Here is a 17,932-nt window from a genome sequence, read left to right on the forward strand (position 1 = left end):
GAAAAGAGATAAGACGCAGGGGCTCCGTCGCTAGCTTGATTTGAATTAATCCATTTTGCTTGATGGTAAATCATTTGGATTCACCATCTAGCAGGAAAATTGCATTATACATCCCATTGTGACAAATATTAGCCACTCGGTCGGGTTTCATCATGTAGTTTCGTGTAGAATCCATAGGGGAGCTGAGTTACCACTGATCTATAATGCATGGGAGAAGAGTGTCTACCGGGCTTTGGGGGATTTTCTGTATGTGTTAGGCTTTGCCATATAATTCTTTCATCATCTGGGTTTATAGTTTTTTTTTGTTTTGTTTTACTCTGGGAGTATTTAGGCATAAGTGAAGGTTGGACATGACTGCTGGGGATGTTTTCAACAGCATTAAGTGCTCCGGGAGTCCGCTTCTGCCTGAGCTGTGCCCAGGCACTGTCCTGTGTCTTTTGGGTGAAGCATGATTCTGTAATTCCCTTGAACGCAGACAGCTGGGATAAAAGAAACAGGAGGAGTTCAGACCTGGGAGATGAAGAGCGGCGGGCGCAGGGGGAAGGAGTCGCAAAAAAAAGAGGAAGGAACGGAACAAAAGAATAAATAAAAAAACCATGAGGACACGAGGCTACGAGAAGACAGCCCAACATTTAGATAAAAGAGAGGCAGGGCTGAAATATCTTGTTATGAAAAGTAGGATACTCATGCTGTGTTGTTGTAGCGGCAGAGCCAAAACAAGACCTACTGTCATGTGTCATCAGGATCACCCAGTTGTAATCAGTACTTTAGTGCTGAGATGAGGCGATGATTCAGTGGTTTGCACAGTGCGCACTTGCGCGCGCACGCACACAACTGACAGAACAGCTTCCTTTAACTCAGTAACCACGGACGCGATATATTGACCCAGTTCATTTGCGAAGGAAGCGTGATCGTTGATTTCTTTGCTTTATTCTCCACCAAAACCCCTGATGCCTGCCGTATCTCCCCATATCCATAATGCATGCGTTGTGATAATCTGAAGTGCATTATGTAACGGTTTCTCAAAACCCTAAGGCAGCGGCGGGTGAAGAGGTGGAAGAAGCGAGGGATTTGCTGCAAGAGGAGAAGAAGAAGAAGAAGAAGGAGGAGAAGGAGGAGAATGAAAGGAGGAGGGAGGTGTTGGGGAGAGACGTGGAAAATCAAGGGCGATCCGGGATGAGGAAATGAGAGAGGGATGAGGGAGGGAGGTGTTGCAAGGAACTGTATTCATGCGAACGACAAACAAGGCGGCAAGAGAGAGAGTGTTTGTTTCAGGCAGACACAACTGAGAGACGGCGGAAGCGGGATGCAAGCCGCCACCTGATCCGCTCTTGGATTGCAACTCGACAGACAGACTTAGAGGCCAAACTTGAGAAGTATGAAACAGATTTTAAGTGCATCTGGGAAGTTAATTTATATTTAATTAGCGCGAGAATATGTGTTCAGATGTGCGATGGGATTTGCGTATTTTAAGCTAAAAACCCCCTCACAGCTCTGACTGATGGAAAGAAACGGCAGCGAAACACTTTTATTTTTAGAAAGTTAAAAAAAAATAATAATAATAATAATAAAATCCAGCCAACTGTATCAGCGCAAGATCAAGAGCTGCGCTTTGACGCGTTACACCGCGGCGCTGCTTGAATCATTCAGACGTGTCATGTTGGTGTGTATGACAGTGAGGGCTTCGCTTCAAAGAAAATTAAAAGATGAAAAGTGCTTCGTTTTTATTCAGGAGGTCTTCCAAGGCACGTTAGAAATAAAGTTCGGCAGTTAGGTATCTCACAAATGATGGGCATGAAATCAATACACATGCACACACACACAAAAAAGCACAAAAATAAAACATGAAGATGTGTTGAGGGAAACTGAAACTGCTGATTGATTTCAAATACCCTGAAGTGAATAGTTAATCAAAGCTTATTGATCTTTAGATTAAACTTTGAGTCTCTGGTTGAAAATACTCAAGGTTCCAGAGGGAAAATGGGAATGCTCTGATTTCATACATAAAAACATTTCCCCTCATGTTACATATTTAAAAAAAAAGAAAAAAGCTTTTAAACTAATTATACTTTGAAGTGTTTTTCCAGTCCGTGACCTTCAGATTGTGATTCACAAGTCTCGATCAGAGCACTATGAAGACCTGGTGTAAACTTGGGAGCCCGGCGACGAGCAGTTTGAGCTTCCTGATCAGAATGCACAGAGAAATTACAGCCCATTCAAAGGCTGTGCTCGGTCAACTAGTTGTAATTACGTAAGAAATGATGTGGCACGACAAAGGCAATATTTAACACAAGGCATTTCTCCCCTCGTGCAGCGCCCGCTTTAATCTCGACTTTTTTTTTTTTTTCTCTGCATTCGCTGTTATAATGATGAGCTAAGACAGCTTTCTGATTTAATCATCTGCTTTGCTTTACAGTTCAGCGTGCACTTCAAAGGTCAATCTCCCAGGACTAACCAGACTTAATGTCTGCCTGGTGTACCCTGGTAGAAAAGCCAGTAAGCCACAGAATCACAGAGTGTGCGTGGATCCATCATGTATGTTCAGGTGCAGGGAGCCTGCTGTTGATGGGGTTGAGCTGTTTTTCCCAGCATAGGCTTGTAGTGTGACTCAACCGCTGCATGGCAATGCCTCAGATTTAGAGGAAGCGCGCACCTTGCACTGCTCTTTGATTCCTTAACTAGATGTAGAAATCATGCAAATACCCTTTGAGTTTCGAGACGGCGCGAGGTGAATCTCCCGTTAAACCTCACAGCCTGGTGAGCTCGGCGGCGTGTGCTGCTAGACCGAGCATTTTTAATGCGAGGGAATGGAGGGGAAAACGGGCGCGGGCCAATGTTTTGCATTCTAAACGTTGGGGGAGTGGGGGTGGGACGAGAACGAGCCCGGGGCGAGGCGTCCAAAACGTGCATCCTGAATGCGAATCGTCCCGATCGGAGTTCGCCCTCGCGAAAACAAAAGCTCACCAACGGATGACGACTCCATGAAATTTGTGCAACATTTGTAGCCCCGCGGTGCGCGCAAATAGCCTCCCGTGTTTTATGTGCCGTGCGAGATATTCAGGAAGATTTCATCCGGTTTGAGAGGCAGCTTGAGCTGGATTAACAGCTTTGCAAAAGAGAAACAGTTGGCAGTCGTGTCTCTATTTCCGTAGTTTCTCCAATTCTGACCAATAACTTGCTTATTTTTGGCCATTTTCTGCTCCCATTAACTCACAAGGGGAAACTAACAGTCAGTCGCACTTTGATTAACTCCCTGCAGTTGCATGTCCATCAGTAAACAACAGTAGCCTCTAATGCTTTCCAGGGTGTGATTTTATCATCTTTGTAAAATGTGCACCTGCTCGTCAAGTGAACATCTCAAAGAAAAGGCAACATAAAAATATTAGTTAGTTAATCACTATATTGACGAATAATCAGAGAGCCGATCAGTAGTCAAAGTTACAACCCGAAATCCACTAAGAGTGGTGTATTTATTATTTCTGCTGTCGCTCCGTGACTCTACTCTAAGCGCTGCTCTCTCCACCTGCCCACTGAAAACACGGGTGCTTCTAAGTGCAAACTCTTGTTTTTGAAGCACACTGAACTTTCTACTCCACCTCACGTGTGGAGGTCCGGTGACTCCTCCATCGAACAGCCACCTCGCCCACTCTGAAGGCGGGCTGCACCCAAGAGTCTGCAGCTCTGTTTGAAGACGCATCGCCTACAAACAACAAGAAGTCGGACGTTGCCAGGCACACGGACTCTATATGCGGCACCTCTACATGTTTGGGAGGCGGGAAGTGTAATTACAGGTGATAGGAAGACAAATTTGTTCTTGGAAGTGTGGCGCTGAAACGTATTGACAGAACCTTAAGCGCTCGTGTTTGTTCTTGTGGAGTCAGCACTTGAGGTCAGGCTGCAGAAAAAAAACAGCGCCAGAGAGGCATCGCTAATGCGGCGTGCATGAATGATACAAATTGAAAAGTCGCTGACAATGGCCCGGGAAAATAAATAAATAAATAAAGACATAAACCATTCATGGTGTCTATTAAAGATTTGATGCTCGGAGCGGCAAGGAAAGGAAGTGTGGATCTGATTAGCAGATTAATTCATCAGTGATTATACTTTCAATTACATTTCGGTGGCGAGGATTCCTCAGAGCTGCTGTATTAGCGCGGCGATTCAGCGGGACGCTCTGAAAGAAAAGCTTTAATCATTTCCATCTTCTTTCCATGCATTAGTCAGACGGCTGACATGTTTGCAGCGTTCTCAGTCACAGTTAGCCCGAGGCATAACCGAAGTAGACAGTTGCTTATGGTGCCGCAGTAGCCACGCGACCACACAGAGCATGAAATGGACTGAATTTGTTTTTCTATTTCACCACAGACATTCTTCAAAAGTAGAACTAGACCATTCCGGTAGATTCACAGCCCTCCTCGACTTTAACATCCCCATTATTCACTCATTGCTCCACTTACCAACCATCCAGATGATAGATAGACTCGATTTTCCCCACAGTGGAAAATTTATATTTGGATTTTGCACAGAGGGACAAACAGAAGGAAAGATAGGATGGCGCGATAGGTGTCGTGAAGAATGGTTAGTGCTAAGCACGTGACACAGTGTCGAGGGTCAGGTGAGGTCAGGTGTGAGGAGACCAGCGATCTTGGAGGCAGCCTGTCTAATGCTCTCGAACTTGTTTTTGTTGGATACAGTCGGGGTGTTAAAAACGTCCACCAGGATTATGCTCTGACACAGCAGAGAGAGAGAGAGAGAGAGAGCGGAAAGAAAAAAAAAAAACAAGAACTCACTCACTATTTTGGTTTTACAGCCTTCAGCTTTACTGTTTTGTTGTGCTGGCTGTTAACAGATACCGTTACAACAGACAAGTCAGCAAGGATGGCGAAGCTTTTCGCTTCTGAGGAAGCTGGTGGAGACAGCTGAAAGGAGAGAAAACTCTCCGAAGTGAATGCTAATGTCGCTTTAATCTGCTGGATGTGTAAACAGGCACCTGTTTGCTAACAAGCTGAAGTGGGTTCAGAAAAGGTCGTCTCGCCCCAATTTAAAGCGGTGTCGATGTAATCCACTGACTACGGATAAGTAGCTCATACCTACCAAATTATACTTGTAACAACTTAAAGGGAAACGCCACCTTCATGTGAAATTTAGTCACTTACCGTATTCGGTCCGGGCATTTTCCTAATCTGGCAGTGCAGCTGTTAGCTTTAGCTTAGCATACGCATTGTCATGTAGAGTTACCAATTAGCCAGTCGTTCATTATAGTGATAAATAAAAGTATTTTTCCTCCTAAGTACAGACAGGCAGATTTAGACTTCGGACTATATTCCAGCAAATCACCGTTGCCAGGCGCTAAGACACCACGCAGCACCTGAAAACCCCCAATTTCTGTCAACACGCACCCTGTTTTCAGGTGACTAGTTTTCAGGTGCAATCTGGATTTGAATGCACAGGTCACAAGAAGTAATTAGGAAAATTGTTGAGTTTATTTGTCACTATCACGAACAACTGACTAATTGGCAACACTACATAACAGTGTCTATGCTAAGCTAAAGCAAACAGCTGTGCTGTCAGATTAGGAAAATGCATGGACTCATTTTAAAAAACATTTTTTCTCACTTATCCAACTCTGGGGAATACGGTGAGTGATTAAATTTCACATAGGGGTGGTGTATTCCTTTAAAAGGTAATGTTATATATAGACCTTCTAACCACTACCCGCGTGTAGTCAAAACTGGGATCATTACAGGTAGCTGTGGATGTATCTGATTGTTCCTTTTAGAACATTAAACCACTAATAGGGTTGGTAAAAATGTATCCAAAATCCTGAGGTACCATCAATCCAGGAATCCCCCCCGCCACCCCCCTCCCAGTTTATGTTATTTTGTTCTCCTCCTACCAGAGAGCACTTCAAATTTAGAGATGACCGAAATTGGCTTTTTTTTTTTTTGGGTGAGAAGAGTCCCCCTGCTAATGTAATAACAGAGAAACAGAGAGGTAGGAGAAAAAAAGAGACACAGCTAATAATACAACAGCCCACTCTTAGGTAGTGGCTAGCCAAGCGGGACAGAGGCCTGCCGGGCCTTGGAGAAAGCTGATGAGGACTACTGAGAACCAACAGGCAGAGCTGACTGGCAGTATTTACATTGGAGTCACCCACCATATCCAAGTAAACCTGAAGCAAATCACAAGGGCAACTAGAAATTTCACTATGGTTTGTTATATTCTTGTTTTGTTTGTTTTTTTGGACTATGTTGCTGCCACAGATAGTGCCGGCATGTATGACAACGGGAGATTTGAAAGCCTTCTCAAAAGAATGTAAGTATAAATAAGTGGTAAATGGAACATGAGGCAACAAGAAAAGGTTGTGTGTAGTTGGTAAACAAGATAAGAAGCTCTTCAGAAGTGAAAACCTGCTGCTCTGGTTGGGCTTTCTTGTTTTCTTTGCTCTCAGCTAGTGGGCAACGCTGTTACGCTATGCCACATTAAGTTACTGCGAATGTTATCTCTGGATAGCATTAGCCAGAGATTTATCACGAGCAAACTACTATCCAAGATTGCTGCTAATGCAAACGGAACATTTGGAATTGCTGCAGGTCTCTATTAATACTTTCAAATAGAGCTGACTTTTATAATGACATAGCCATTGTGAGTGCAATGTGCTTTGCAAGTAAGATAGCATATATACCATTACCGTCCGTCAAAAATGGATCTGCAAAATGCTGCTGCATTCTTTAAATAGAATCACTTAGATAATACTGCAGGGAGTGATGGAACAAGAAGGGGCAGCCAACAGTGTGATCTTTTAAATGAAGGGTTGCAGGTGCCATGCTGTTTGCAGACTCATGCCCGTGCTCATAACATCAGGTCACAGTTGCACAGTTTCAGAATGATGGAAAAAGTACAAATATTTCCTGACACCTTTATTCAAACCACAGTATTCTGTGATATGTAGTATTAAACCACCAGTAAGTACAGGTGTTAGTTATGGGAGCAGATGATTAAAAGGAAGAACTGGATGTCAACGGATCTCTCCGTTTTATGTGAGGTAAATGTCAATTTCTGTCCAAGTTAAGATTTCATATAGAAAAAATAAAGTCCTGCCCTCATTAATGTGTACCTTGATCTCAAAAACGCACAACACCGCTTAACAAATGAATGAAATATGAAGCTAACCAAGCCTTATGCTAGTTAGTTATCTAGACTAAAGGAAAAATAGCAGCTACCATCATATATACTGTGAAAACCCAAATTTAATTGACACATAACTTTGCCTCTACTCTTACTACTAAATTATTATGGCTAGCGTGCTAATGTTCTTATTATAATACTAAATAACAGTAACACTAGTTTAAGTTTCACTGTTTCTGAGTATTTGTAATTTTTCTGAGTAACTTCAAACTTCTTTTGGTGGCGGATGAATGTGGGAGACTGAGGAGAAGGTAAACACCGTTACGTGACTGATTAGGTGATTTAAGATATTTAAAGTAAGTAGACACTGGGATATTTAAGTGAAGGCCTTTTATGCATTGACAGGTGTTGGCAATAACATTTATAGGCCTGTTAATGGTGATAATAAGCAACTTATTTCAACATAGCATGTCCACCCCATAGGGTTACACTGTAGAAACTTAAACAAAAAATTGCCACTTGAACATCAACAATCTATTTATCATCTAAAATGATAGTAACAACCTTAAAAAAAAATATTTGACATATATTTTAGTGTTTTAGTTCGACCCAAGTCCCATCCACTAACATGGAGGAGGTGGAGCTTAGCTTGCCTATGCTGTAGCCAGTCACCAGGGGGAGCTCTACTTGCTTTGGCTCGAATTCCTTATACTCTCTTTGACCAAGACTGAAGTGTTTGAGTTTTTTAATGGTAATGATAACACAGGAACGATGGTCAGTTCTACTCGGTGGATTGCCACAAATGTTTGCTCAGATAGCCAGACTCTCTTAACGACGACGCCGACATCTACATTTTGAGTAGAAATGCTCCTTTCATCCCAGAGCACATTTTGTGATAAAAAACTAATTGCCATCGGGACATATTTTAGTTCATGTTCAGTGCTTTCAGCAACATATTCGAGTGCTGACCTGCTAAGCTTATTAGGTTTGCTGTTTTGAAAGAGCCTGGAAGCAAATAAGGACCTGTTAAAGAGCCCCTTATCTGGATTTTTGACAGAACAGTCAACTGCAGATGGGAATACTTTTTAAGCTCACCGCATTAACATTAAATGGGAAGTATTCTTAAATACTAATTAATCACTGAATACATTGTATCGCACCTGCTCATTTCACCTGCCTGGTGAGTCCCACAGACCCACTTTAATCTCTGACTCTTTGATATTATCTCAGTGCAGTGCTCCATCACTGACAGAGGAGTAAGTGTGGAGATGTTAGAAGAACTAGAGATAAACTTGTGGCCTTGCACGGTGGTGGAACTTTCTTACACAGAGTCCTTGAAACTTTTGATGTTTCTTCAGCGATAGCTCTGATCAATACAGCATTTTAACTCTGCTACAGACTCTCAGCCGTTGGATTTCACAGATATTTCCTGATTTTCCGCAGAGCTTTCTCTCTCTCACTCTGGCTCACCTTTTCTTTATTATAATAGTCTCCACATTAAGTTCAAAACTATGCTCTTCCCACCACAGGCCAACGGCTACATCTGACTCCTCTGTTTAGGGTCATCATGTCAGAATCTTAGCCTGAAGCAGTTCGCCACGAGTGTGAAAATACATATTTTCTCAATTTCTTTTGCGCTGTGCAGATAGACTGGTTGTATTTGTCAAGGTTTCAGGAGATATACTTTGCCATTTCTGCTACTGCATTTCGTGGAGAAGAGGTGAAACGGGTTCTTCTTAAGATCATTATTTTTTTGTTGTTTTTTTTGAAAAAGAAAAATATTCAGTAGCAACATTTCTGTCTTAGCTAATGTCCCACAGAGTACGCTGTCACCAGCTCCATTAAGGTGCATGTTTTTAGTAAAACTGAGTTCAAATGTCAGTACACGACTCTTTAGTTGATCCAATAATGATATATCTGGGTTTCCAAAAACACATCCTGGAATACGCAAAAAAAAACTAAACAAAACATTAAATTTTTGATTATTCCCCCTCATTCACATTGTGCACTATGATTTCCAATATGCTTTTCTGCTTGTTCCTGGCATCTATTGTATTTAGTGGCTCCGGCTCTCTCTTACGTAAGATTCCTCACTTGTAAAGCTGGCGCTCTTTTATCCAGCCAATTCCTTCCAATTTGTGTCGCCTTTGACGAATCACAAGAATTCATTTGGCAGTAACCGTTTCGGGGGGAGATTTCCGCACGGATCCTGTCACGCAGCACATCCACAATACCTGCCGGAGGACCTCGCATTCACTGTATGGCACATAGGAACACTGAAGGATTATTATTTCATCTTTCCTTTAGAGTTCATTTTATGTCAGCTGTGACAGAGCGGCCTTTGATCTTGCCGCGAAAAGCTATGTACGTACAGAGCAGGAATGATCTGAAGAAATCCTTTCATTTAACCACGAGGAGTTTTGGGAGTGTTTAACACGCTAATACCAAAAAATTACATCAATGGTTTCAGAATTGCAAGTGTTTGCATTATGTATCTTGAGTCCGGTCACTATCTTCACCATCGTGTAAAGAGCTTCAACTGCTCCCAATATCGCATCCGACAACAAAACCAAACCGAGCAAAAAGGAAGAGACAGAAACAAGGCTGTGTTAAATGGCTAAAGTGCTAAGGAGCCCATTCTGCATCGCGGAAGCGTGGCCGTGACAAAGACAAAAGAAAAACATTTCTCATGACAGTTCCCGAGGGTTTTTAGTTTCTCTGTGCGCAGTAAAACCACAAGCTGTAAATCCTTTACTCATCCCTTCACCTGACAAGCTTTTTATCACACCGCCACACTGTATCGTAATTCCAACAACGTTGTCCATATGCGCGCTCGCTCGTGTAGCTTGCGGCCCGTGTCGGCCAAACCGCCCACCTCCCCCCACACACACACACACAGCAAACACGTGCTCTAACACAAAGCAGCCATACGCACTAGCTGTACTACTATTACTAGTATTGTGGCCTATTAGGAAGACCAAAGCTGAACCTCCTCATTCAGGACAGGGAAGCAATTCCTCCTAACCTCTACGACAAACAGAGGTGTTTGGGTTGGACAAAATACAGAGCAGACCTCAAAACTGAGACCTTCTCTCTGATGTAACTCCAACTCTACATGCCCTCATGTATATGTTAATGGGGTTTTCCAGTTATCACATGATGCAGAGCCATCTGTCTGCTTAGTGCTTCACCAGCTATGATGGTCACTTCATACCTGTTCCCTTCTTCCTCCCCAATATTTTTTTTTATCTTTCAAGTCTAATTGTTATGCAAAGCAGTCAGTATCAGGTAAATGTTCAGTTTTTTGAACACTGTACTACAGTTGTTCCTGCATCACTCACTTGTTGGATGAGCGTTGCGTTAATGCATTATAAAAGCCTTAGCCCCGAGATGGAACAATATAATATAATTCAGTCTAAAACATAAAAAATATTTGGTTGGATATCGTCTGTATTGCACAGTGGTGCATTTTTTTATTTTTTTTTTCCAGTGTGGTTTAGTAATTGAGCCCAAGATTGGACATATTAAAAACAAGCTATTTGGTCATCCTCCATTCTCATTTGTCATGGAAATGCTGCATGTGTATAAATCAATTTCTTGTGGAGAAATATCCCAGAGGACTGCGGTCGATTGCCAACTCAAAAAAAAAAAAAAAAAGACAGAAGAAAAGCGAATCCTTTTCCCATGCGGCACATAACAGACAACATTTTTAATAATTTAGTGCTTGCGCAGCAACCTTTCAGAGTCATGATACGCACATGTGCGAGTCCCAGCCGCACTGTTGTGTACATGGGCACAGCGTGTGAACTGGCATTCAGATGAATGTGGTAAGACAACGTCACCGCGGGCGGCGCACACAGACGCACGCGCCCAATGGAAGACGAATGGCTTTGATAAGTCAGTATGGCCATTCACTCAGAGCTTGACAGACTAAAGGACAGAAACGTGGCTCATAGATTCATATTCAAACTGAATCCAAACACTGATTGTGCTAATAGCCAGAGCACCACGGGAAAAGAGTTGATTTATTTGCATGATAAACATTGTATACAACTATGTACAGACATTTAAGTGGTATATAATTAAAATGTGCTCATAGGAAATTCAATAACTGGACTGGAACGCCGTGTAGTTAATAAACTGTAGTGTAATATAGTTTGTGGCTGGCTGTGCTGCTGTCTCATAGCTGTGATTCCAGCTCCTGTTCAGTTAACGATTATGTCAGAATTTATAACCGTCACGATTCGTTTCCGTCAGAGCCTCAACTTGCAGAGAGTCACGCACTCCTTCTTTCTACACCTTTCTTTCTCTGTGCCTGACCGAGCATGATTCGAGTTGTTCCTTATCATTACGAAGCCGATTTATGCTCAGCAGTTACGGCTGGTTCCCATGTATGCCCGAAACTATGGGTTACGTTACAAGGCAGTTAATTGCTTCTCTGTTAATTAGAATGAGGGTTGCGTTTCTTTTTTTTTTGAGGTCAGGTTTTAGTAAGAGTAGTCGTAAAGTGATATGGCAGCACATACTCCATGAATATATATGTACAGTACAGAAAAAAAACTCAATAAAAGATAACAGCAGCAACCTCCTAAAGCAATGAAGCAAGAATGCCGTTATTATTTTTGTAATGTGTAATAAGATTTGGGGTAGTTTTCTAGCGTTCATATAAGTTAGAGAATTATTTATGCTCCGACTGTGGAAGCAGATTGTTGCTCATTTCATCATGTTGCATTAGATATCTCGCAGCTAGTTGCTTAACGTCGTAGCGCGGTAATCACTGACTGCCGTTGTGGGTAATTCGGCTAATGGAATGTATAAATGAGGCGTCGTGGTGAGTGTTTCGCATTCTTTTCACTGTAAACAATCTGTGACAGTGCCATACAAACAGCGGCGACGGAGGCAGAGGAAGAGAAACCTGAGGGAGGCAGCTAAAAGGAGCGCCTCTTGCAACGCTGGGTTCAAAGCAGCAGCCGACCAGCAGCTGAATCACATCCACTGAAACATTAAGCAGCCGGTTTCTATATGCTTTCCTCCAATGAGTGCTTTGGACTCTGTTGCTCTTACGGCAGCTTGACGCCAGCATAAGAATACTCGCTGACCTATGGGGGTTGTAGTGCTGCAGCAAGGCCTCGTGTGATGGAGCAAATGTAAAGGTTGGGGGTGATCAGGTGCAAGTTCTTCAGCTTCTGAATCTCAAGTTGGAGGCGAACATGTGAACTCAGATAACTTTCCAGAATAGGCAAACCATCAATTTTCTGGCTTGGTAAACTTGACCATTGTTTACATACTGGACTTATTTGAAAGTTTTAAAAGACATTTTGCAGCTCACCCAAGTAGCTTCCCTGGTTCTGCGTCTGGTTCTTCTGCACGGCGCCATCCAGCAAAGTGCTGGGGCATTTCATCCATCCCCAAAATTCAAGGCTATTATCTTCAATTACTCCGAGGATTACAAAGTCAGACATTTGCAAAAAGTCCTACGTTCTTGTAGATCACGTCATGCTATTGCTGATAATTAAGCTAAAGCTGAAATCTGATATCGATTCATAAAATCCTCAGATCGACTTTCGTGATTACACGTATGCCATTTCCATTTCCACACTACAAATGCTGCCAGGTGCCTTGTAGGATGTTCATAGTGAATGCACAAAGTGAACTTTGCAATGGGGTTTGGCAATAAGGAAATACCTGTTATTTCAGTAAACTAGAGCCAATTACAGGAAATACAGATAAGGTGATAACTTCTGTGCATCAGGAACTCTGACGTTCCCTCTTTACCGGTACTTTCTTGGAAATATCTTCACAGTCAGAGAATAATCATGTTGTTTTTCCTCTTACCCCTTCAATGGAAATTACTATTTCCCTCAGAATATAATCCTTTTTTTTTTTTACCCAAATATGGCGCTCAGCTATGACTACTGACATTGGTTGTTTTTTCTAACCTACTGAACACAGTGGTTTAAAACTAAACTGAATGAAACTAAACTGAGGTGGAATATCAGAAAAGAACATATTCGTACAAGTATAGACTGGCCCTATCTGAAAAATTAAAATATAAAAACTCCAGACAATCAATTTTTTTTAACAGCGCTAGCTGCATTTTTACTTTATTGGTCTTTTGTGCGACTCATTTTTTTCCATCACAGACACAATTTGCCGTATTGACTTTGTTTTTACTTTTGTCTTCGGCCAATACAAATACATGTATATACGTGTATGGCACGTTGGAGCTGGTTAGAATCCAGTACTAATTTCCAGGTAAATAAGCATGGTCAAATCAAAGGGGCATGTCACTTCTTGGTGGATAAATTGCTGCCCATTTTTAATTAAGATGTAATCTTGGGTAAATTCATACCAATTAACTCAACCTGAATGAATCTAGTGGAAATTTACCAGAGGGTCAAATAAACGTGTGTGTGTGTTGGTTACGAATGTTGGAATAGAAAACCCGGTGATTAAAATACACACCGGGACGTAACGTTAGCCGCATTTGTAACTTGAGGTGATAACTGTCATTGAGTTAGAGCAAGCACATTCCAAACTTAGTGGAGAAACTTTGCTGCGGTTTCCCTTGAACTCCTGTGAATATGTGAAGTGCACCTTGTCTTCGTGTTTGTAGCCAGACGCTCGGATCCATTTCAGAATGGCAGCATGGGCGGAGTGTGTCTGGTCGCTTCACGGAGTCGGAAAAGCTGGAAAAGAGGTGTTTTTTAGGGGGTGAGTTTGCAGGGTCAAATCTTTCAAAGCTCATCGGCTGAGAAATCTCAGCTGCGGCGAAGTGCGTGGACGATATAAAGAACAGAGAGAGGGTGAAGTCGGTGTCAGAAAGGAGTCAGGCTGACACTGACGCACGCAGTTTGACCAGACTAGTGTGCAGGAGGGTGGAGAGAGGACGCTGTTGGCACTGACAACTGCCAGCATGGACAAAGATGTCCTGCGAGAAGGATGATGTATACTGGAGGTGACAGGATTGTTTATTGCCTTGTCTACAACGCTGTTAAATGTTAGAAGGAGTATTACTCTTTTATCTTGTCCCCTCATTCTCCTTCTCCTCTGCCAAGAATACCATCCTCTGCCAACATTCTATCTCCTCCTATGTTTCACCATCTTCCTAATATTACTTAGCTTCGGTTTATTAATCTCTAAAAATCGGGTGAGACGTTCATTCTTTTGTTCCTCTCTGGGTAATGTTGTACCTTTTAGCAGTTTGAAGAAAGAACCAGAGTTAACAGCCTCGTTACAAAATAACACGTGAAGCCGTTAATTGTCACGGATCACGTCTCGTGGGACTTATTTGTTCAATGAGATTGACTTTCTGCTTTCAACTCGGGGGGTGGGGGTGGGTGGGTAGTTGGGGGGGGCAACTTACACTTTAAAGATGCTCCGTTCATTACACCTGACCACCTCTCCTGGCACATCGCTCACTTATGGATTCAGTCCCCATTCCCTTCATCATTTCCTCACCATCAACATTTTTTATTTTTTTATTTTTTCCTCTCCTAAATGTAAGATCGAAATGCAAACAAGGCAAATCTTCTCTGCATGTCCTCCCACGGGAAAGACATGGGAAGAGAAGCAGACGAGAGGAGAATCATTGCAATCTCTTCCCCTCAGATTGTGCTTACATGCATGGAGTGAAAAGGCACAAATTAATTTTTGCTTCTAATTTTTTTTCCCCGATCCATTTCATTTCATTTCACTTATTTCGCACCTTTCAAGATACGTCAAGTATGATAACAATAAGCAATTGATTTATTGATTTATTTTGTAAGTGCATGCCAGAGAAACTCCAAAAAAACAGTTAGCCCATCTTTAAGGTATAAAAAAGAAAGAAAATACTGTACTGTTCCAACTGTACTGTGCATGTTTGTACATTTCCTGACATTTTGACTGGCGCAAGTCAAATGTACCACTACTGCAAATTAAACTCTTCAGACTCTGTGTGTGTGTGTGTGTGTGTGTGTGTGTGTGTGTGTGGGCTTTCATCTGGAAATCCCAAAAGTTCAAGGTCTCCCAAGAGTTGGTTGTCCAAATTACACCACATCCCCAAGAGCTTCTGGATAAATTAAGTTGTGAAGTAATCTAACTGTAGTTTTCGCTGCTCTAAACCCTGAAACAAGATTACCATGTTTTAAGCCTAGACTTCCGTCTATGAATAGTTATGAAATGTGATCATAATCCGTGGCTTAGTGAACAGATGGTTCAGAAAACCTTCTCACAGCAGGCATCTGTGTGTGTGTGCGTGTGCTCCCCACATGTGGAACACTTGTTTGCTGCTTTGACAAACACGCACCTCTTCATGTCGGGGCGGACGGCAGAGAAAATTAAGCGACCGGCTACCGCTAACACGCACCGGCACAGACACCGACTGCGTTCATGCCAAAGCAGCACACGTGCTATCAGTGGATGCTCATTTAGGCTCAGGCTGCTGCAGTCACAGAATGGAAGTCCCAATTGGGTTTTGTTGATGCAGTAATTAAAGCTTTTTAGGCTGCAGCAATCCTAACACATGTCCATTAGTTGTTACACCATCACACCTCATGTGTGCATCCAAACAAAACATCGACACTAGCTATGGAAAATCTGAAATTTTATGCGGTGCTCCAGTTTGCCTCAGTAAGTGCTTCAGGAGAGCTGCGCCGCTCAACGGGAGTTCATACAAGGCCAGGTTATTTCACTGCAGCAGAAAAGTGGGTCGCTTTGGAGGTCAGATGTTTAACAGTTTAGACGCCTTTTTAAAAGAAAACAGCTGTTTGACAGTTGTCTGAATACTTTAAAAATCGGATCGCACGGACCTGAACTGCCACTGTCAGAAATTCGCACTCCCTTGTTGTCGGGGGAAATTGAAATTTCTGCCATTGTCAAAAAAAGAAAAACAAAATGTATTCACATTTTGCTTGCAGTGGCCCCCGCCGACCTTTTCGTGTATCCAGCTCCTGAGCTTTTAAGATCGACGAGGACCTCCTGGATTAACCTGAAGTCAATTTAAAATAAACGGTCTCTAAGATGTGGACTGTGTTTCTGCGTCTGCCTTCGCACATTGATTTTTATATTTCTGCCATGGCAGATTTTTCTGTTTCTCACGCACTCTGAAGCCATCTTCGTGGCCATTTTCATTTCACTGTCTTAATTCCTACGTAACGCCATAAAAACCATGATGAAACTATCTCATTCTCTGACTCGCCTGCAGATTGCATACACTCATTGCAGTTTATATTTAGAATTTATTAAAAAAAAATTAAATAAAAGCTTGGAGAGAAAAGGGGGAAGCTAAAATCCCCATTGTTAACACTTAAAGCATAGGTCTTCAACAGGGGGTCCGTGACCCTTAGGGGGTCCACAGAGGTACTGCAGGGGGGTCTCAAAAATATTTGGTTGGTTAGACTTTTTATATATATATATATATATATATATGTGTATATTTTCACCCACAAAGGTAGGGGGTCCTTACTCAATCTCTCCATCAACTTGGGGTCCTTGGCATGAAAAACGTGACTTAAAGAAGATAAGGTTTTGAATGAAACTCGTGCTTCTTCAGCATGAAAAAAGTATGAATTTGTAAAGTATGTTTTGTAAAGTATGCATTATAAAGGCTGCTGTAGCCTCAAGGTGAGATTATAGGACAGTCTTTCTTTCGCTCCCTGACTTTTTATTGCAGCCATCCGTGTGCACATGCATGCCTCTAACTCCTTCGTTTATCAGTGCCTCTTTTACCGCTTAATTTAATTGCGCATGCGGGACATGCATGCACGCACACGCACGCGCACACACACACACACACACACACACACACACACACACAAAGCTGTCAGGAGTGAACATTAATCTATCCAGACCCAAAAGATAATTTCTGCTTTATCACGTTTAGGGAGCCCTATAATGAAAAGAGTCACAGTGGGGTTTTAAAAAGATAGAGAACGTCATCCCCATCCTCCTTTTCATGCACACATCCAATTTATATTCAAATAGACAGGCAAGAATGAACAGAATAGGATAATAAAGTCTTATCAGGTTATAACTGATGATGCCGTGGTGCCACGAACTCACAAATATGCCGCTGTACACGTGTATTTTTCCCATCAAGGTGCATGTTTGTGGATGGTGACCGGTCTGAGTTACACACCCAGCTGGTAATTGCTTTAAATAATCACCACGCTGATAGAGGAACTCCCTGGTGGGTATCAGTACATGATCATCTGTGTTTGTGTTATGGAAATTAAAACCTCCCAGACGCTTGCCTGATAATCTTAACACATGCAAAGGAGAATTTAATAAAAATCTAAGTTGGGACCAAGTATAATGGTAACTTCAGATGACACGGTGGCATCAATATCAAAAATACCTGATACTACTTTCAAAGAAAAAAAAGCATCCTGTCCATGTATTCAGTGTGCCTTACAGCACATCAGGCCTTTTCTCTTGCTTTTGCACGGCAGCATTCGTCATCGACGTTCGCATTTGAAGCGTTTAAGCCATCTGTGATAATTTGATCACCCAAGGCTCGTTGGGATAAAGAGTCTAAATATCTAACAAAGTGAATTAATCCACATCATAAGAGGCGCATTTTGCATTCCCTCGCTGTCCCGGTACAGGAGGTGCTGAATCGCTGTCTCCTCTTTTTCAGTCACGGTGCTTAGTGACATTTCTATATTTACAGACACACACCAAAGCCACACGTGCATAAAAAAGAAAAAAAAAAAGAAAAGAAAAACAAGAAGAAGCCTGTCAGGCACGATGTAACTATAAATAAATCTCCAGTGCACTTTGGATTTTGTACTTTTCACAGGGTTTGATGATTATATACACG

The 17,932-nt window shown here is 42.2% G+C and overlaps 1 protein-coding gene across 1 annotated transcript in view; it reads left to right on the forward strand.

The window, feature by feature from the left end:
• mtnr1bb (melatonin receptor 1Bb) overlaps positions 1–17,932 on the forward strand; it is a 36,759-nt gene that overhangs the window by 9,117 nt on the left and 9,710 nt on the right. The window lies entirely within an intron of this gene.

Source organism: Mugil cephalus, chromosome 15 (genome assembly GCF_022458985.1).
Source record: "Mugil cephalus isolate CIBA_MC_2020 chromosome 15, CIBA_Mcephalus_1.1, whole genome shotgun sequence".
In the NCBI taxonomy this organism is placed as follows: Eukaryota; Metazoa; Chordata; class Actinopteri; order Mugiliformes; family Mugilidae; genus Mugil; species Mugil cephalus.